This window comes from Chiloscyllium punctatum, chromosome 41, assembly GCF_047496795.1.
Source record: "Chiloscyllium punctatum isolate Juve2018m chromosome 41, sChiPun1.3, whole genome shotgun sequence".
Lineage (NCBI taxonomy): Eukaryota > Metazoa > Chordata > Chondrichthyes > Orectolobiformes > Hemiscylliidae > Chiloscyllium > Chiloscyllium punctatum.
Window position 1 is genome coordinate 39,598,435 of NC_092779.1, and position 21,622 is coordinate 39,620,056.

Consider the following 21,622-nt stretch of genomic DNA (forward strand, 5'->3'; position numbering starts at 1 on the left):
AGAGGTTTTGTGGGGCTGGTGCGGAGAAGGCGACAGGGATCATGGTGAGAGGAGAAGGAAACGTGAGGTTGGGGGTGGAGAGGCGGGGGGGGGGGGTGTTGGTGGTGAGAGAGGAGATGAGACACTAAGTGGAGGAGAAGGAAACAAGCTGTCAGAGTGAGGGCAAATGGTAGAGGTGAGGGACGGGAAGGAAAAAGCATTGGTCAGAGAGGAAGACACTGGAGTAGGAAGCAAGAGACAGAAGGAGGTTCAGGATGGATGGGGCACGCAACCCAGGAGACGGTGAGAGGTGGAGGGTGTAGGACCTTGGCTCAGTCTACCAATTTACTTTCTTCTATGTGTGAGCCTAGTCCTGCGTGTTCTTTTAAATGAAGCACTAGAAGAAGATATTCAGTCTCACACTCTTGATTTATTTTAAACAGTAAGTGGACAAAGCATTCAGAGCTCTGGGTCTAACCCTTTTTCCCTGACCAACTACCATGTGTGCCAGTTCAAAAAGTAAGACCTCGTTCTGTCCCTGCCCCAGTCTTTTATACAATAAAAAACGTCATACACACACTGAGGTAGAATTATCTTCTCATTGACTGTTGGTCTGACTCCATTCTCCGCCTCCTCGCATTCCCGGACGTCCGACCCCCACGTGAGCTGCTTTTGCCCGCAAAACGGAGCATCACGTGACCTCCTTGGCCCGCTTCCGGGGAGCGAAACGGAACGTCACGTGACCGCCTCGCACTCTTTTGGGCGCGAAACAGAATGTCACGTGACCGCCTCGCACTCTTCCGAGCACGAAACGGAACGTAACGTGACCGCCTCCTGCGTGGGTTACACAGCGTCTTCACAGGCTTCTGACTGCTGCAGAGATTCACAGTCGCAGCCAGCCTTCAGTTTTTTGAGTAAGCCATATAAGCCAAGGGCAACAGAAATACTTTATATTTATGGATAATCACCCAGCTCATGATTGAACCAGGCAAAGCTGTCTTAGCGCTTGCTCGTTCAGCCCTACCTTGTCAATTAGCATAGTTACACAAGCATGCAGCAGCCTTGTTAGTCAGCAGGCCTCCATCAAGAGATTGGAGATCTTGCACTACCAGTGCACTATATTAATTTCCCAATGGCTCCACACGTGTATGTGAAAATACTTTGCATTTACAGCAAGCAAAGCAGCTATCCCAAAGTCAGGGGAGTAGCAAAACAGGATCCCAGCAAAGTTGGCCAATGTATCACTCCAAGGGATTTACCAGAGTGTGGCACTTAGTCAGGCTGTTCTTTTTCATGGAGTCTGTGCTTCTGGCAATTGAGGAAGTGCTCAGTGCAGTACCTGTACGTGGCCAGTCTGGGGGAGAAGTGTAGGACAATGTATAGTCAGCAGTTTGACAACTTCTTATCCAGCTAAATTGATCAAGGCAATAGGTTGCATTCAGTACATCGGCTCTGTCTGCCTAACCTAAGACAAAGGTGTTGAGGAGGTGGACCAGGGCAGAGTTAAAAGAGGGCTGTTGGCTAAGGACTGTAACCCAACGAATTAGATTTAATGGACTGTATGGTTAAGGACTTGGGGGAATTGGTATTTGGTGAGGGAATGACACTTGTGATAGAAGCCAATAGTTTTTGCAGGGGGGAGGGGTATGGTAGATATAGGGCTTCATCCATAGTCAGGAGCACCCTGCCCTCAAGCTGGAGTTGGGACAGTGAATGACCACACTAGGAATGGTAACCTCGTATGCCAGAGGTTGTAATTGTTTTCTAGAAACATTACTGAACAACTCATTGACAGTGCAGTTTTTGGACACCGATTCAAAAGAAAGGGGCTGTTGTACAAGGAGGGCCAAAGATGTCAGTATAAACTAATGTTAAACATAGGTCTTGTTCTTTCACTTCCAAAGGATGCAGCAGGCTGTGAGACAAGCTACCTACTATGGAGCATAATCTGTTGCCATGAAGTCAATGCCCGATAATCAAACAATGTTGTTTGGGTCTACACAGCAACCAATAACCAGCTTGACAAAGAAAGAGACCTTGGAGTGCAGATTCATTGTTCCTTGAAAGTGAAGTCTCAGGTAGAAGGGCTAGTGAAGAAGGCATTTGATATGCTTGCCTCTATTAGATGGTAAATTAGGTATTGGCGTTGGGAGATCATATTGTGGCTGTACAGGACATTGGTTAGGTCACCATTGGAATATTACATGCAATTCGGTTCTCCGTGCTGTGGGAAGGATGGTATGAAAGGGTTCAGAAAAGATATACATGGATGTTACCAGGATTGGAGGGTTTGAGCTATAGGGAGAGGCTGAATAGACTGAGGTGTTTTTTTCCCTGGAGGGTTGAAAGTTGAGGGTGACCTTAGAGGTTTATAAAATCATGAGGGGCATGGATAGGGTAAATAGAAAAGGGTTTGTCCCCTGGAGCAGGGGTATCCCAAACTAGACGTCATAGGAGACAGCCCCTTGTGTGGTTGAAGTGTAGCAGAGGACAGTGTCTACAAGCTTGCAAGAAAATAATAATGATGGTAGAGGTCAGTGAAAGCTTAAAGAAGCAAACAGTGAGCTGTCAATGCAAGACAATTACTCTGACTTGCATACTTGGAATTAATCCGATTTCACTTCTCAGGAAAGTAGAATTGGAAACCTTCCAACATTACTCTTACAGTAAAACCGCTGTGCGTAGTTCTGGTTACAATATTATAAGAAGGATATAGAGGCACTAGAGAAGGTGTAGATAAATTTTGCAAGGGTGAGACCGGAAATGTTTGACGATACTTAACAGGAAAGGATTTTTTCCAATTAAAACTAGAAGATTGAAGGGTGATTTGATAGGGATCTATAAATTGAGAGGTTTTGATAGAGTGGGTACAGAGAGACTGTTTCATATTGTGGGGAAGGGTATGAATCAAAGCCAGCAATATAAGGTAGTCACCGAGGAGTCCAATAGAAAGTTTAGAACTCGCCACTAATGGTCTAGATGTATTTAAGGAGTTATAAGACAAGGATTTGAATGTTTACAATGATAGGTTTAGATAAAAGATAAGAGGTTTCAGTGAAATATAACACTGTCGTGGGCTAAATAGCCTGCTTTTAGTGCAGCATTTACTTATAGTCTGATATGCAGCCCAGCAGATGCTTTGGTACACATTAATTCCCAGATATGGATTCCCACAGATAGTGTACTGTATAACTGCTGATACACAGGTATAGATTGATACTGAAACAGATTATGGACTAATTCACCTATAAAGACACATAGACAGATATAGGCTCATAAGAGACATGCTGCTATGGCTAAATAAGTACATATAGAGCTTGGAGTTCATGTGCATGGATTGAAGGTGACTATTCAGATTGAGTGTACTAGTGAACATATCAGCTCTTGAGCTTCATTTCCAAATACATTGAGTACAAAAGCAGCAAAATTATGGTGCAATAAAATGGAGCTAGAAAACACACAGCAGGTCAATTAACATCAAAAGAGCAAGAGAGTCAACATTTTGGCAGGCCCTTCATCAGGACTTACTTTCTGCAGTCCTCACTATCTCAAATTATGCTGCACCTGCATAAAGCCCTGGTTAGGCAGCAACAAAAGTATAACACTGAGTTATGGTCACCATACTTTAATAAGGAGATGAAGGCAGCTAGGAAATGTACCAAATGGTTCCAGAGTTGGGGTATTTTAATCTCAAAGTTAGATTGAAGAAGTTAGGTTTATTCTCTTTGGGCAGAGGGAATTGAGCAGAGATTTTAATAGAGGTATACAAGTTTATGACAAGTTTAGTTAAGGGAACAGGTGTTTATATTAATTGGTATAAGGACTAGAGATTTTACAAAAGAAACGTAGGAGGTGGGATTTATGCATACTGATAATGATTTGAGAATTTTGAGAAGATTTATAGCTCAAGTTGATATTCTGGGGGATCTGGTGTGTGTCGTGGAGAGTCAGTGACCGGCTGTGTCTGGGGATCTGGTGTGTGTTGTGGAGAGTCAGTGACCGGCTGTGTCTGGGGATCTGGTAAGTGTTGTGGAGAGTCAGTGACCGGGGGATCTGGTGTGTGTTGTGGAGAGTCAGTGACCGGCTGTGCCTGGGGATCTGGTGTGTGTTGTGGAGAGTCAGTGATCGACCGTGTTTGGGGATCTGGTGTGTGTTGTGGAGAGTCAGTGACCGGCCGTGTCTGGGGAATCTGGTGTGAGTTGAGGGGTGTCAGTGACCGGCTGTGTCTGGGGATCTGGTGTGTGTTGTGGAGAGTCAGTGACCGACCGTGTTTGGGGATCTGGTGTGTGTTGTGGAGAGTCAGTGACCAGCCATATCTGGGGAATCTGGTGTGTGTTGAGGGATGTCAGTGACCGGCTGTGTCTGGGGGATGTCGGTTTGCTTGATGAGCTGGAAGTTCATTTTCAGACGTTTTGTCACCATACTAGGTAACATCATAAGTGAGCTTCCGGGTGAAGCACTGGTGGTATGGCCCGCTCCCTATTTGTTTAGGTTTCCTTGGGTTGGTGATGTCATTTCCTGCGGTGACATCACATCGTGTTCTTTTTCTCAGGGGCTGGTAAATGGGGATCCAAGTCAATGTGTTTGTTAATGTAACATGAACATCTACTAACCACAAAAAGGCATGACCCACTCTACCTAGTATCCTTACATACAGACGAGGAAGGACACCACTTCGACTGGGACAACACATCTATCCGAGGACAAGCCAATCAGCACGCACAAGAATTCCTAGAAGCATGGCATTCCAACCAGAACTTTATCAACAAACACATTAATTTGGATCCCATTTACCACATCCTGTGAAAAAGAACAAAAATGACATCGCCAAGTCAAGGAAACGTAAACATATAAATAGAAAGTGCTTCATCCAGACGCTCACTGTTACCTAGTATGGTGACAAAATGTCTGAAAATGAACCTTCCAGCTCAGCGAGCAAACCGACATCCAGAATGATTGAGAACTTAACAAGGCTGATGGAACATTTTCCTTTTTATTATGAGAGGAATTGAAAACAAAGGTAAGGATGATGTGCTTCAGGTATAAGACCACATCTGAGAATCCCTACAGTATGAGAAGAGGCAATTTGGCCTATCAAGTCTGCACTGACCCTTCAAGGAGCATTCCACCCAGACCTTCCACCACCCCCCCCCCCCCAACCATCCCCATTAACATCACAGAGGTTTTATTTTAAGCCAGCTAGCCAGCACAAGTTTTAGCGTGGCAAGTTAGCTAACCTGCATGTCTTTGGACTGTGTGAGGAAACTGGTGTAGCCAGAGACAACTTGCACAGACACAGGGAGAATGTGCAAACACCACACATAGTCACCCAAAGCTGGAATCGAACCAGGTCCCTAGCACCATGAGGCAGTCGTGCTAACCTCTGTGCCGCCCTGATCTTGATATTTGTGTACAGTTTTGTCTTCTTAAAGACTTTTGAGGCAGTTTGGAAGATATTTAAACATTGAAGGTAGGAGTAGGCTACTTGACCCCTCAAACCTGCTCTGTCGTCTATTCTGATCATCAAGCTCAATAACATATCAACCCCCTCCCCATATCCCTTGTTCTCTCATAAACAATTGTTTGGCTTCAACCACTTTCTATGGTAGTGAATTCCACTAGCTAGCCATTCTCTGGTGAAGAAGTTTCTCCTTATCTCAGTCCTAAAAGGTTTACCCCTTATCCTTTAGACTATGAGAATTGCTTCCAGACTCCCTCATCATCTGGAATATGCTTCCACAAGTAGCCTGTCTAGCCCTGTTAGACTTTTATAGGTTTCTACGACATTCCTCCCTCATTCTTCTATACTCCAGTGAATATAATGCTAATCAGCTCAGTTTCTCTCCATGCCATATTCTGCCACTCCATTAGTTAATTTTGTAAACCTTTGCTGCAGTTCCTCTATGAAATCCATACAGTGAGGAAACAGGCCATTCAGCCCAATAAGTCCACACTGACCCTCCAAAAAGCATCCCACCCCACACTCACTCCCCTACCCTATCCCTGTAGTCCTGCAGTTTCCCTTGACTAATCTACCTACCTTGCACATAGAGTCATAGTACAGCATGGAAACAGACCCTTTGGTCCAACCTGTCCATGCCGACCAGATATCCCAACCCAATCTAGTCCCACTTGCCAGCACCCATCCCATATCCCTCCAAACCCTTCCTATTCATATACCCATCCAAATGCCTCTTAAATGTTGCAATTGTACCAGCCTCCACCACATCCTCTGGCAGCTCATTCCATACACGTACTTCCCTCCGTGTGAAAAAGTTACCCCTTAGGTCTCCTTTATATCTTTCCCCTCTCACCCTAAACCTATGCCCTCTAGTTCTGGACTCCCCAACCCCAAGGAAAAGATTTTGTCTATTTATCCTATCCATGCCCCTCATAATTTTGTAAACTTCTATAAGGTCACCCCTCAGCCTCCGACGCTCCAGGGAAAACAGCCCCAGCCTGTTCAGCCTCTCCCTGTAGCTCAGATCCTCCAACCCTGGCAACATCCTTGTAAATCTTTTCTGAACCCTTTCAAGTTTCGCAATATCTTTCCGATAGGAAGGAGACCAGAATTGCACGCAATATTCCAACAGTGGCCTAACCAATGTCCTGTACAGCCGCAACATGACCTCCCAACTCCTGTACTCAATACTCTGACCAATAAAGGAAAGCAGACCAGATAGGGTTGACAGTGAGAACCTTTTTCCACGTATGGAGTCAGCTATTACAAGGGGGCATAGCTTTAAATTAAGGGGGGGTAGATATAGGACTGATGTTAGGGGTAGGTTCTTCACTCAGCGAGTCGTAAGTTCATGGAATGCCCTGCCAGTAGCAGTAGTGGACTCTCCCTCTTTATGGGTATTTAAGCGGGCATTGGATAGGTATATGGAGGATAGTGGGTTAGTGTAGGTTAGGTGGGCTTTGATCGGCGCAACATCGAGGGCTGAAGGGCCTGTACTGCGCTGTATTCTTCTATGTTCTATGTTCTATGTAAATGCCTTCTTCATTATCCTATCTACCTGCGACTCCACTTTCAAGGAGCTATGAACCTGCACTCCAAGGTCTTTGTTCAGCAACACTCCCTTGGACCTTACCATTAAGTGTATAAATCCTGCTAAGATTTGCTTTCCAAAAATGCAGCACCTCGCATTTATCTGAACTAAACTCCATCTGCCACTTCTCAGCCCATTGGCCCATCTGGTCCAGATCCTGTTTAATCTGAGGTTACCCTCTTCGCTGTCCACTACACCTCCAATTTTGGTGTCATCTGCAAACTTAATAACTGTACCTCTTATGCTCGCATCCAAATCATTTACGTAAATGACAAAAAGTAGAGGGCTCAGCACCGATCCTTGTGGCACTCCACTGGTCACAGGCCTCCAGTCTGAAAAACAACCCTCCACCACCACCCTCTATCTTCTAACTTTGAGCCAGTTCTGTATCCAAATAGCTAGTTCTCCCTGTATTCCATGAGATCTAACCTTGTTAATCAGTCTCCCATGAGGAACCTTGTTGAACACTTTACTGAAGTCCATATAGATCACATCTACTGCTCTGCCCTCATCAATCTTCTTTGTTACTTCTTCAAAAAACTCAATCATGTTTGTGAGACATGATTTCCCACGCACAAAGTCATGTTGACTATCCCTAATCAGTCCTTGCCTTTCCGAATACATGTACATCCTGTCCCTCAGGGCTCCCACCAACAACTTGCCCACCACTGAGGTCAGGCTCACCAGTCTATAGTTCCCTGGCTTGTCTTTACCGTCCTTCTTAAACAGTGGCACCATGTTTGCCAATCTCCAGTCTTCCGGCACCTCACCTGTGACTATCGATGATACAAATATCTCAGCAAGAGGCTCAGCAATTACTTCTCTAGCTTCCCACAGAGTTCTCGGGTACACCTGATCAGGTCCTGGGGATTTATCCACTTTTAACCTTTTCAAGACATCCAGCACTTCCTCCTCTGTAATCTGGACATTTTGCAAGATGTCACCATCTATTTCCATACAGTCTATATCTTCCATATCCTTTTCCACAGTAAATACTGATGCAAAATATTCATTTAGTATCTCCCCAATTTTCTGTGGCTCCACACAAAGGCCGCCTTGCTGATCTTTGAGGGGCCCTATTCTCTCCCTAGTTACCCTTTTGTCCTTAATATATTTGTAAAAACCCTTTGGATTCTCCTTAATTCTATTTGCCAAAGCTATCTCATTTCCCCGTTTTGCCCTCCTGATTTCCCTCTTAAGTATACTCCTACCTCCTTTATACACTTCTAAGGATTCACTCGATCTAACCTGACATATGCTTCCTTCTTTTTCTTCACCAAACCTTCAATTTCTTTAGTCAACCAGCATTCCCTATACCTACCAGACTTCTCTTTCACCCTGACAGGAATATACTTTCTCTGGATTCTTTTAATCTCATTTCTGAAGGCTTCCCATTTTCCAGCCATCCCTTTACCTGCGAACATCTTTTGAAGTCAGCTTTTGAAAGTTCTTGCCTAATACCGTCAAAATTGGCCTTTCTCCAATTTAGAACTTCAACTTTTCCATCACGATTTTAAAACAAATAGAATATGGTCACTGGCCCCAAAGTGCTCCCCCACTGACACCTTCGTCACCTGCCCTGCCTTATTTCCCAAGAGTAGGTCTAGCTTTGCAACTTCTCTAGTAGGTAGATCCACATACTGAATCAGAAAATTGTCTTGTATACGTAAGAAATTCCTCTCCATCTAAACCTTTAACACTATGGCAGTCCCAGTCGATGTTTGGAAAGTTAAAATCCCCTACTATAACTACCCTATTATTCTTACAGATAGCTGAGATCTCCTTGCAAGTTTGTTTCTCAATTTCCCTCTGACTATTGGGGGGGGGTCTATAATACAATCCCAATAAGGTGATCATCCCTTTCTTATTTCTCAGTTCCACCCAAATAACTTCCCTGGATGTATTTCTGCGAATATCTTCCCTCAGCACAGCTGTAATACTATCCCTTATCAAAAATACCACTCCCCCTCCTCTCTTGCCTCCCTTTCTATCCTTCCTGTAGCATTTGTATCCTGGAACATTAAGCTGCCAGTCCTGTCCATCCCTGAGCCATGTTTCCATAATTGCTATGATATCTCAGTCCCATGTTCCTAACCATGCCCTGAGTTCATCTGCCTTCCCTGTTAGCCCCCTTGCATTGAAATAAATGCCGTTTAATTTATCAGTCCCACCTTGTCCCTGCCTGCCCTGACTGTTTGACTCACTTCTGTTCTCAGCTGTACACATCTCAGATCGATCTCTTTCCTCACTTTCTCCCTGGGTCTCACCCCACACCTTACTAGTTTAAATCCTCCCAAGCAGTTCTAGCAAATTTCTCTGCCAGTATCTTCGTCCCCTTCCAATTTAGGTGCAATCCGTCCTTCTTGTATAGGTCACGTCTACCCTAAAAGAGATTCCAATGATTTGGTCTGTGCAGGAAACTAAAGTACCCGGAGGAAACCCGTGCAGACAAATGGAGAATATGCAAACTTCACACAGACAGTCATTCACAGGTGGAATCGAACCTGGGTCCTTGGTGCAATGAGGCAGCATGTTAATCACTGATCCGCCATGCGCAGAGTAAAGGCATCATTGCTCAGGTAAGGAGTCTGAAACTACACACAATATTCCAGGGGTGGCCTCACCAATGCTCTGTATAGTTGCACCAAAACATCTTTATCCATGTAGTCAAATCCTCTCACTATACAGTTTGCGTTCTTTACTATCTGCTGCTTACTTTCAGCATGATGGCATGGGTCTTATTGAACATTCCACTCTCTCAACTTACAGGCAACAAAATAATAATTTATCTTCCTACTTTTGCTGCTAAAATGGATAACCTCACATTTCAGCAGCGAGAGTCATGAGAGCATGAGCGAGGAGCCTGCCAGAAAGGTAAGTGTGAGTGTAAAATACTTACCTCGTGAATCAGCAACCTTCACTTCAGCAGTGAGAGTCAATAGAGCACGAGCCAGCCAGGAATGTAGGTTTGAAAATAAAATACTTATACCTCATGAATCCGCGGAGTGAAGCAGAACAGGAGCAGAACCGGACACTGGGACTGCTGTGTAAGTGAACCAATATATTCTGGCAGTGGCTAAACCCAAAGCATTATACTTGTAGTGTCTCCCACCCATCCTCCTCCTCTAACCAAAATAGAAGATTCTATCTGGAGGGTTGGTAAAGTTGTATTTTCTTTTATCTCTTGGCAACTTAGAGCAGAAAGGATGGAAGCTAGGCTCCGCTTACAGGATAGAGCTTAGAACATAGACCACTATGGCGCAGTACAGGCTCTTCAGCCCTCTATGTTGCGACAACCTGTGGAACCAGTCTGAAGCCTTTCTAACCTAATCCATTCTCGTCCAAATGCCTATCCAATGCCCTTAACGTTGGAGGTCTACTACCGTTGCAGGCAATGTGTTCCATGCCCCTACTACTGAGTAAAGAAACTACCTCTGACATCTAACCTATATTTATCACCCCTCAATTTAAAGCTATGTCTCGTTATGCTAGTCATCTCCATCGAGGAAAAAGGTTCTTACTGCCCAAACTATCTAACCCTCTGGCTATCTTTTGTCTGAATTAAGTCTAAACCTTCTCCCGAATGAAAACAGCCTCAAGTCCCTCAGCTTTCCTCATTAGACCTTCCTTCCATATTAGGCAACATCCTAGTAACTGTCCTCTGAACCCTTTCCAAAGCTTCCACATCTTTCCTATAATGCAGCGACCAGATCTGTATGCAATACTCCAAATGTGGCCACACCACTGCAGCATGATCTCGTGGTTCTGAAACTCAATCCCTCTACTAATAAAAGCGAACTCACCGTGTGCCTTAACAATCCTATCAGCCTGGGCGGCAATTTTCAGGGATCTATGCACCTGGACACAGATCTCTCTCTGCTCATCTGCACAACCAAGAATCTTGTGTTTAGCCCTGTACTCTGCATTCATGTTACTCCCAAAGTGAATCACCTTTTCACATTAAACTCCATTTGCCACCTCTGCAGCTTATCTATGTCTTTCTGTAACCTACAACATGCTTTGTCACTATTTAAAACTCTACTGACCTTAGTATCATCCGCAAATTTACTAACCCATCCTCCTATGCCCTCATCCAGGTCATTTATAATAACAGTGGACCCAAAACAGATCCTTCCAGTACCCCATGAATAACTGAACTCCAGGATGAATATTTTCCCATCAACCACCTGTCTTCTCTCAGCTAGCCAATTTCTGATCCAAACCACTAAATCAACCTCAATCCCACACCTCCATATTGTGTGCAATAGCCTACTGTGGGGAATTTTATCAAATGCCTTACTGAAATCCATATACACCAATTAGCGCTTTACCCTCATCCACCTGTTTGGTCACCATTGTGGGATGTGGAAGACAAGGGTAGCCACTAGTGTCCCTGCTGACTTCACCACCTGCAAGAAGTGCACCCAACTCCAGCTCTTCACAGACTACATTAGGGAACTGGAGCTGGACGAACTTCAGCAGAGGCGGAGGGCATGACAGGGGTTGTAGGGAGATAGTCATACCTACATTACAGGATAAAGGTCAGAGGGAAAGGGAATAGGCAGCCAGTGCAAGGATCCCCTGTGGCCATTCCCCTCAATAATAAGTATACTGTTTTGGATACTGTTTGGGGAGTGGGGTGACCTACCAGGGCATTGCCAGTGGCAAGGTCTCAGACACCTGAATCTGGCTCTGTGGCTCAGAAGGGAAGGGGAGTGAGTGGGAGAGTGATAGTATTGGAGATTAAATGGTTAAAGGAACAGACAGGAGATTCCTAGGTCACAAACGAGACTCCCTGAAGATATGTTGCCTCCTGGGTGCCAGGGTAAGGGGTGCCTCTAATCAAGTCTACAGGATTCTTAAGGAGGAGGATTAGCAGCCAGAAGTCATAGTATACATCTGTAACAATGACATAAGTAGGAAAAGGGATGAGGTTCTGAAAGGTGAATATAGGGAATTAGGTTGGAAGCTAGAAGACAGGACAAGCTGAGTAGTCTCAGGATTGCTACCGATGCCACATACATACAGAGAGCGAGTGCAGCTGGCTGCAGAGCTGGTGTAGGAGGGAGGGCTTCAGATATGTGGATCATTGGGATACTTCTGGGGAAAGTGGGACCTGTACAAGGAGGATGGGTTGCACCTGAACTGGAGGGGCACCAATATCCTGGGTGGGAGGTTTGTAGAACTCTTAGGGAGGGTTTAAACCAGTTTGACAGGGGAATGGGAACCAGAGCTACAGATCAGAGGATGGGATAGCTAGTAAGCAGGCAGATACAACATGCAGAGAGTCTGAGGAAGCAGAGACAGTTGATAGGACAAAGATGCAGTCACTGTGAGAGGTTGAAGTGTGTCTATTTTAATGCAAGAAGTGTCAGGGATAAGGTGATGAAATTAGATCATGGATCAATACTTGGAGCTTTGATGTTGTGGCCATTACGGAGACTTGGATATCACAAGGGCTTGAATGGTTGTTGGATGTTCCAGGGTTTAAATGTTTCAAAAGGAATAGGGAGGGAGGTAAAAGAGGTGAAGGAGTGCCATTGCTAATCAGGAATACTATAACAGCTGCAGAAAGGGAGGTCATCGAGGAGGGAGGGTTAGTCTACAGAGTCAGTACGAACGGAAGTTAGAAACAGGAAAGGAGCAGTCACTTTATTGGGAGTGTTCTACCGGTTCCCCAGTAGCAACAGAAACACAGGAGCAGATTGAGAGGCAGATTTTACAAAGGTGCAGAAATAGCAGGGTTGTTGTCATGAATGACTTCAAGTTCCCTAATATTGATTGGACCCTCCTTAGTGCAAATGGTTTGGATGGAGCAGACTTTGTCAGGTGTGTCCCGGAAGGATTCCTGACAAATATGTAAACCAGCTGACTAGAGGGGAGACCATATTGGATTTGTTGCCTGGCAACAAACCAGGTCAGGTGTCAGATCTCGGTGGGAAAGCATTTCAGTGACAGTGATCACAACTCTTTACTATAGTCATGCAGAGGGATATGAGCAGATTGTATGGGAAAGTATTTAATTTGGGGAGGCGGAATTACAATGCTATTAGGCAGGAACTGTGACGCATAAATTGGGATCGTGTATTCTCAGGAAAATGCACCACAGAAATGTGGAGCTTGTTTAGGAAGCAATTGCTGCGAGTGCTGAATGGCTTTGTCCCACTGAAACAAGGAAGGGGTGGTAGGGTGAAGGGACCTTGGATGACAAGAGATATGGTACATCTAATCACAAGGAAGAAGGAAGCTTACTTAAGGTTGAGGAAGCAAGAATCAGACAGGGCTCTAGGGGGTTACAAGAAAGCCAAAAAGGAACTTGAGAATGGCCTTAGAGCTGAAAAGGGGCATGAAAAAGCCTTGGTGGGTCGGATTAAGGAAAACATTAAGGTGTATTACACTTATGTGAGGAACAAGAGGAAGGCCAGAGTGAGGGTAGGGCTGATCAGGGATAGTGGAGGGAACTTGTGTCTGTAGTCAGAGGAGGCAGGGGAGGTCCTTAATGAATACTTTGCTTCAGTATTCACTAATGAGAGTTTAAATAACCTTGGAATATGACCACCATCCATTATTTCTAGGGCCTCTTCCTTAGGTATCCTGGGATGTAGAATATCAGACTCTGGATGTTTATCAGCCTTCAATTTCTCTAATACTACTTCTCTATTAATACCAATTTGTTTAATTTCTCCCTCTAAAACCTGTGTTCACCATGATTTCTGGTATATTTTTCATTGTCTCCTTTTGTGAAGACAGATGTCAAGTATGAATTCAGTTCATTAGCTACTTTTGTTTCCCGACATAAATTCCCCATTTCTAACTGTAACATTAGTTTTCACCAATCATTTTGTCTTTATTAACCTCTGATGAGATTGTTTTATGAATAATGATTTGGACAGACTGGGTTTGTTTTCACTAGTGTCTAGAAGAGCAAGGGGTGATTTGATTGAAGTATGTAAGGTTATGGCACTGGAAAAGCACAGCAGGTCAGACAGCATCGGAAGAACAGGAGAATTAATATTTTGGGTGAAGGGCTTATGCCCAAAATGTCGATTCTCCTGCTCCTCAGATGCTGCCTGCCTTGCTATGCCTTTCCAGCGCCATACTTTTCGACTTTGATCACCAGCACCTGCAGTCTTCACTTTCTCCTAGTATATAAGATTGTGAGTGGCATTGATAAAGATGTAGAAAGGTTACTATTGTGGGTGAATCCAGAACAAGGGGCACAGTTTTAAAATCATCATAGGACAGAGAAGAGAAGTTTTTTTTTAAGAAAGGGAGATTGAGAAAATAGGGGGTTTATGTTAGCCACCCTTCAATCTGTTTCAGAGTATGAAGACCACAAATGCATCTGCTATTTCTACAGCCACCTCCTTAGGTAGTCTGGGATGTTTTGATTTGCATGACTTTGCAACTCTCTACCTCAGAGTTCATTGAATATTTTTTATGATGCTAGATTCTTGTTAGGTGAAGAAATTGAAGAATATTGGGGGTAGATGGAATATAAAGTTCAGAACAGAAACAAGTCAGCCACGATCAGTCAACTTTGTATGAGCAGCTGGGAGAGAGCATATTGGAACTGAGACAAGCCCTTAGTGAGTGCGCTTCCAGGAATTTGGAGAAATTGAACTGCTAAGTCTTTTCTTTTTTCTCAAAATTTAAATGTTTGTTGTCCAGATAAAAGGTGAATAAGGTAGCTGATGCAGCTGATTGAGGAACTGTGACCAGTCATAAAGCTGAAGCCTAAAGAAGATGTTGATTACTGCTGAAGCTTAATGAGTGTGAATCACCTCAGATCACCAATGCTATACTGTATTTACAAGTGGTTCTGCTGGAAGTGCACTATCAGTAAGCTTTGCATGAGCAATTGGGAGTGAGTACATTGTGACCCAAGTGAATATGTTCTGGAAATTAAGAGTATTGGGGGAGTTTGGTGTAGAGGGGAAGAGCTATTACTTTAAGTTCTTCGTGTAGCATGTCTTTTTAACAGGATAAATTGAGGCCCAAGATTGATAATCCAGCAAAAAAGAGTGACATCATAGGAAAATGATAATTTTTTGGTTGGTAGTAGTTGCAAATTTGATTATCTATTATAATTTGCTTTCAGATTAAAGATAAATAGGAGAAATTGTTTACAACTTAAAAACTAAAGGCTGGTAGGAAATTTTAGAAAATTTACAAGAACTAAGTAAATAAAACATAAATATAAGGCCAGGTAATGTGTTGCATCTGATGTGCAAGTTGGTAGATCCCATTGTGGCTCTTGTCATGACATCGGTAGTAAATGTTAGTTGCTTGAGGGACTTTGACTCGGAGTTAATGTGCTGGAGTCTGAGCTTTAGATGTTGCGACACATCAGGGAGAGGGCAGTTAGATAGCTCGGTTTCTCAGCCTCTATCGGGAGGTTTAGATAACAGCATACGAGGAAGGCTGAATCAACCATTATTTCTCGATGAGTTGACCAAGCCCCTCAAGTCCTTAAATAAGAATAAAGTTCCTGGAAGCTATGGCTGGCCCGCCAAGTTGTGTTTAGTTCTATGGGACTTAATTGGCCAGGGCCTGCTGGAGGTGTACAACCAGCATCTGGCAGGTGGCTTGTGCGAATTCATGAGGGAAGGTACCATCGCCCTCCTCCACAAGCAGAAGAGGGTGAGCAAAGAAATTAGAAATTGGCAACCGATTTCTCTGCTGAGTACAGATTACAAAATCCTGTCAAAGATCATTGCCAACCGAATCAGGTCTGCTGTGGGATCAGTGATTCACTCTGACCAAACCTGTGCCTTACTGGGCAGGACAATCTCTGATTCTCCTGCTCCTCAGGATGCAGTTGCCTACGTACAGGAGAGGTGGGTGGATACCTGCCTCATCAGCCTGGACCAGGAGGAAGATTTTTGAAAAGATATCGTACAACTCCAAAATGAGCTTTGTGGAGGGAATCTGCAATTAGATCTGCGTGCTGTACACCAACATTATTTGCAGTTACAATCAATGGGTGGGAATCAGATCTGGAATCGGACAAGGCTGTCCATTACAAAAGGTTTGTGCACAATATTAGATCAAATGGTATTAGGGTAGTGCATTAGCTTGGATAGATGATTGGCAAACCAACAGAAAGCAGTGAGTCACGATAAATGGATTTTTTAATTGCCAAGATGCTGATGCACTACCCTAATATCATGTCATCTAATGCTGTGTATGAGCCTTTGGTAACACACAAACAAGGCAGAGAGAGTGGATGAATCTTTTGTGTTGCACCTTATCAAATGCCTTCTGGAATTTGAGATATATACTGTAATGTCTATTCGATCCCTATTATCCACTTTGATAATTACATTTTTAAAGAACTCCACTAAATTAGTCAAACATGGTTTATCCTTCATAAAAGCATGCTGTTTCTGAAGGATTGCATTTTTACTTTCCAGGAGTTCTATTATTGCTACCTTGATAAGCAAGACAGAGTACAGGAAAAAAATTGAGTGCTTAATGGCATAGTATAAAGACAATAATCTCTCCATGCACATCAGTAAAATGAAGGAACTGGTTGTTGACTTCAGGAAGGAGAGTGGCGGGCCCTAACTATTTGCAATTTATATTAAGACTTAGATTAGATTCCCTACAGTGTGGAAGCAGGCCCTTTGGTCCAACAAGTCCACACCGACCCTCTGCAGAGCAACCCACCCATTCCCCTGACTAATTCACCTAACCCTATGGGCAATTTAACATGGCCAATTTCCCTGGCCTGCACATCTTTGGATTGTGGGAGGAAACCGGAGCACCTGGAGGAAACCCATGCAGACACAGGCAGTTGCCCAAGCCGGGAATCGAACCCAGGTCCTTGGCTCTGTGAGGCAGCAATGCTAACCACTGAGCCACCGTGCTGCCCAAATACTTGGCAAATGCAATATATTGTGGATAAATGTGAGGCGATCCAGAAAAAACAGGAATGGTGGCAGTTTAGGAAAAGGTACGGTGTAACGAGACCTGGCTGTCATGGTGGTATAGTCGCTGAATGTTGGCATGCAGGTGCAGGAGGCAGTCAGGACAAATAATGGCTTACTGGCTTTCCATAGTGAGAGGATCTGACTTTAGGAGTAGGGATGTCTCGTTGCAATTGTACAGGGCCTTAGTGAGGCCATACCTTGAGTATTGTGTGCAGCTTTGGTCCCCTAGTCTGAGGAAGAATGTTCTTGCTTTTGAGGGAGTCCAGCAAAGGTTCACCAGACAGATTGATTAGAAATTTAGAAGAATGAGGGGGGGATCTCAAAGAAACATATAAAATTCTGATGGCACTGCACAGGTTAGATGTGGGAGGCAAATTCCTGATGTTGGGCAAACCCAGAACTAGGGGTCACAGTGTAAGAACAAAAAGTAAACCATTTAGGACTGAGATGAGGAATCTCTTCACTCAGTTGAGAACCTGTGGAATTCTCCACTATGGAAAGCTGTTTGGGCCAGTTTGTTAGATATATTCAAGGGGAACTGAACATGGCCCTCGTGGCTAAAGGGATCAGAGGTAATGGAGTGAAAGCGGGAGGAGGATACTGGAATTGTATGATTATTTTGAATGGTGGTGCAGACTTGAAGGGCTGAATAGCCTACTCCAGTACCTATTTTCTATGTTTTAAATGATTTTGACCTAGCAACAGGGATTGCAATATAGTTCCATGTCAAGATGTTGTGCAACTAGAAGGGGAACTTACTGGTGGTATTGTGATGTGTTTTGTCCCAGAGTTCATGGTTTTAGAAGGTTTTATCAAAGGAATCATCTGAAGCAGCAAATTCATGCTAGACACATTGGATTCTGAGATTCACCTATGGATTTTGGGGCACGTCTATGTAGTTTTAATAATATTTAAATGTTTAAAGCCAATAAAACAGCCCTCAAATGTTTGTTACTTTCTTCGATATTAATGGACTTGTGCATTTGATGATACAGGCTTCATTATAAAACTGGGCTGGAAGGTTCACAAGAAACCTGCATGAATTTCAAAAGGGTAAGATGCATAACACTGCCACCTACAGGTTTAATACGATGCAAACTCTTGATAACTAACTACCTTTTGATGGAATCTTAACAGAAATTTTTGTGAATTCAAAAGGTAAAGAGGTCTGTTGCATTTTGACTCAATGTCGACCGTAAGTTATGAATTTATGCTACATCGTTGATATAGAAATTTGGAAAGCTAATTAGTAAACAACAAGGGATTTTTATAATCTTAAACATTTCAAACCATTGCGATCAAATTGTTTCTCACAATGCCTAATTGATGAGATCAGAGCTCATTTTAAGCATTCAAAAAGCATCTTAGCTAAAACTGGCATTCAAGGATCTAAGTTTCCCATATCAAAGTAGAGGCATTGAGAGGTCTTTACTGTATTTGACATGTAAAGGCTTTTTTAAATCGAATCTAAGGCACAGAATGAAGAAAGGATTAAAAATATGACATGGTGACCATTTACTGTGGCAAAGAATGTAATGGTAATAATGCATTAAGAATAATTTTTCAGCAAAAATCAAATCACGTTACTATCGATTAATCCATCAGTTCTATGGTCCGATAAAGTAATATTAGTTCTACATTCTTGGAAGTAAACATTAACAGACTTTATTAAACATAACCACGTACACAGGATGGTAAGGGGCCAAAACGTCTTGAAAAACATCTATAGAACATAGAAAAATACAGCGCAGTACAGGCCCTTTGGCCCTCGATGTTGTGCCGATCCAAGCCCACCTAACCTACACTAGCCCACTATCCTCCATATGCCTATCCAATGCCCGTTTAAATGCCCATAAAGAGGGAGAGTCCACCACTGCTACTGGCAGAGCATTCCATGAACTCACGACTCGCTGAGTAAAGAATCTACCCCTAACATCTGTCCTATACCTACCACCCCTTAATTTAAAGCTATGCCGCCTCGTAATAACTGACTCCATACATGGAAAAAGGTTCTCATGGTCAACCCTATCTAAACCCCTAATCATCTTGTACACTTCTATCAAGTCACCCCTAAACCTTCTTTTCTCCAATGAAAACAGCCCAAGTGCCTCAGCCTTTCCTCATACGATCTTCCTACCATACCAGGCAACATCCTGGTAAACCTCTTCTGCACCCGTTCCTGTGCCTCCTCATCCTTCCTATAGTATGGCGACCAAAACTGCACACAATACTCCAGATGTGGCCGCACCAGAATCTTATACAACTGCAACATGACCTCAGGACTCCGGAACTCAATTCCTCTACCAATAAAAACCAGTACACCATATGCCTTCTTCACAGCACTATTTACCTGGGTGGCAACTTTCAGAGATCTGTGTAATGGACACCAAGATCCCTCTGCTCATCCACACTACCAAGTATCCGACCATTAGCCCAGTACCCCATCTTTTTGTTTCTCATACCAAAGTGAATCACCTCACACTTTCCCACATTGAACTCCATTTGCCACCTTTCTGCCCAGCTCTGCAGCTTATCTATATCCTGCTGTAACCTGACACATCCTTCCTCACTGTCAACAACTCCACCGACTTTCGTATCATCTGCAAACTTGCTCACCCAACCTTCTAGCCCCTCCTCCAGGTCATTTATAAAAATGACAAACAGCAATGGTCCCAAAACAGATCGTTGCGGAACACCGCTAGTAACTGCACTCCAAGATGAACCTTTACCATCAACTACTACCCTCTGTCTTCTTCCAGCCAGCCAATTCCTAATCCAAACCTCCAACTCACCCTCAATGCCATACTTCCATATTTTTTGCAGTAGCCTACCATGGGGAACCTTATCAAACACCTTACTAAAATCTATATACACCACATCTACCGCTTTACCCTCGTCCACCTGCTTAGTCACCTTCTCAAAGGATTCAATAAGGTTTGTGAGGCACGATCTGCCCTTCACAAAACCATGCTGACTATCCTTGATCACATTATTCCTATCCAGATGTTCATAAATCCTATCCCTTACAATTCTCTATAAGACTTTGCCCACAACAGAAGTGAGGCTCACCGGCCTATCATTACTAGGGTTATCCCTACTCCCCTTCTTGAACAAGGGAACCACGTTTGCTATCCTCCAGTCTTCTGGCACTATTCCTGTAGACAACGAGGACATAAAAATCAAGGCCAATGGCTCTGCAATCTCCTCCCTTGCTTCCTTGTATAAGACTCTGGTGCGGCCGCTTCTGGAATATTGTGTGCAGTTTTGGTCGCCATACTATAGGAAGGATGTGGAGGCACTGGAACGGGTGCAGAGGAAGTTTACCAGGATGTTGCCTGGTATGGTAGGAAGATCGTATGAGGAAAGGCTGAGGCACTTGGGGTTGTTTTCTTTGGAGAAAAGAAGGTTTAGGGGTGATTTGATAGAGGTGTACAAGATGATTAGGGGGTTAGATAGGGTTGACAGTGAGAACCTTTTTCCGCGTATGGAGTCAGCTATTACAAGGGGGCATAGCTTTAAATTAAGGGGGGGTAGATATAGGACTGATGTTAGGGGTAGGTTCTTCACTCAGCGAGTCGTAAGATCATGGAATGCCCTGCCAGTAGCAGTAGTGGACTCTCCCTCTTTATGGGTATTTAAGCGGGCATTGGATAGGTATATGGAGGATAGTGGGTTAGTGTAGGTTAGGTGGGCTTTGATCGGCGCAACATCGAGGGCCGAAGGGCCTGTACTGCGCTGTATTGTTCTATGTTCTATGTTCTATGTTCCCAGAGAATCCTAGGATAAATGCCATCAGGCCCAGGGGGCTATCTATTTTCACCCTTTCCAGAATTTCCAACACCTCTTCCCTACATACCTCAAAGCCATCCATTCTAATTAATTGTGACTCAGTATTCACATCGGCAACAATGTCCTGTTCCTGAGTGAATACTGACGAAAAGTATTCATTCAGTGTCTCCCCAATCTCTTCAGCCTCCACACGCAACTTCCCACTACTATCCTTGACTGGACCTATTCCTACCCTAGTCATTCTTTTATTCCTGACACACCTATAGAAAGCCTTTGGGTTTTCCCTAATCCTACCAACTAAGGACTTTCATGTCCCCTCCTTGCTGCTCTTATCTCTCTCTTCAGATCCTTCCTGGCTACCTTATAACTCTCAATCGCCCCAATTGAACCTTCACGCCTCATCTTTACATAGGTCGCCCTCTTCCCTTCAACAAGGGATTCCAACTCCTTATTAAACCACGGCTCCCTCACATGACCCTTTCCTCCCTATCTGACAGGTACATACTTATCAAGGACACTCAATAGTTGCTCCTTGAACAAGCTCCACATATCGAGGGAAGTAAAGAAACATATAAAGTTAAAAGAGAAAAAGTATAACTTAGCGAAGATAAGCGGGAAAACGGAGGACTGGGAAGCTTTTAAAGAACAACAGAGGATTAGTAAGAAGGAAATACGCAGAGAAAAAATGAGGTACGAAGGTAAACTGGCCAAGAATATAAAGGAGGATAGTAAAAGCTTTTTTAGGTATGTCCAAGGCAAAAAAATGGTTAGGACAAAAATTGGGCCCTTGAAGACAGAAGCAGGGGAATATATTACTGGGAACGAAGAAATGGCAGAGGAATTAAATGGGTACTTCAGATCTGTGTT